Below are 718 nucleotides of genomic sequence, written 5' to 3'. Positions count from 1 at the left end.
AGGTATAGGTATAGCGCATAGGTATAGCACATGGGTATAGCGCATGGGTATAGGTATAGGTATAGCACATGGGTATAGCGCATAGGTATAGGTATTCGTATAGCACATAGGTATAGGTATAGGTATAGGTATAGCGGATAGGTATAGGTATAGTGCATGAGTATAGCACATAGGTATAGGTATAGGTATAGGTATAGCACATGGGTATAGCGCATAGGTATAGGTACAGGTATAGCACGTGGGTATAGTGCATGGGTATAGGTATAGGTATAGCGCATGGGTATAGGTATAGGTATAGGTATAGCACATGGGTATAGTGCATAGGTATAGATACAGGTATAGCACATGGGTATAGGTATAGGTATAGTGCATGGGTATAGGTACAGGTATAGCACATGGGTATAGTGCATGGGTATAGGTATAGCACATGGGTATAGCACATAGGTATAGGTATAGGTATAGCACATGGGTATAGCACATGGGTATAGGTATAGGTATAGTGCATAGGTATAGGTATAGCACATGGGTATAGCACATAGGTATAGGTATAGGTATAGCGCATGGGTATAGGTATAGGTATAGCGCATAGGTATAGATATAGGTATAGCACATGGGTATAGTGCATAGGTATAGGTATAGTGCATGGGTATAGGTATAGGTATAGCACATAGGTATAGGTATAGCAGCACATAGGTATAGCAGCGGTATAGAGTATAGC

The sequence above is a fragment of the Propithecus coquereli genome, unplaced genomic scaffold, assembly GCF_000956105.1.
Source record: "Propithecus coquereli isolate 6110/MARCELLA unplaced genomic scaffold, Pcoq_1.0 Scaffold530, whole genome shotgun sequence".
Lineage (NCBI taxonomy): Eukaryota > Metazoa > Chordata > Mammalia > Primates > Indriidae > Propithecus > Propithecus coquereli.
Note: the sequence above shows the minus strand (reverse complement) of the source record.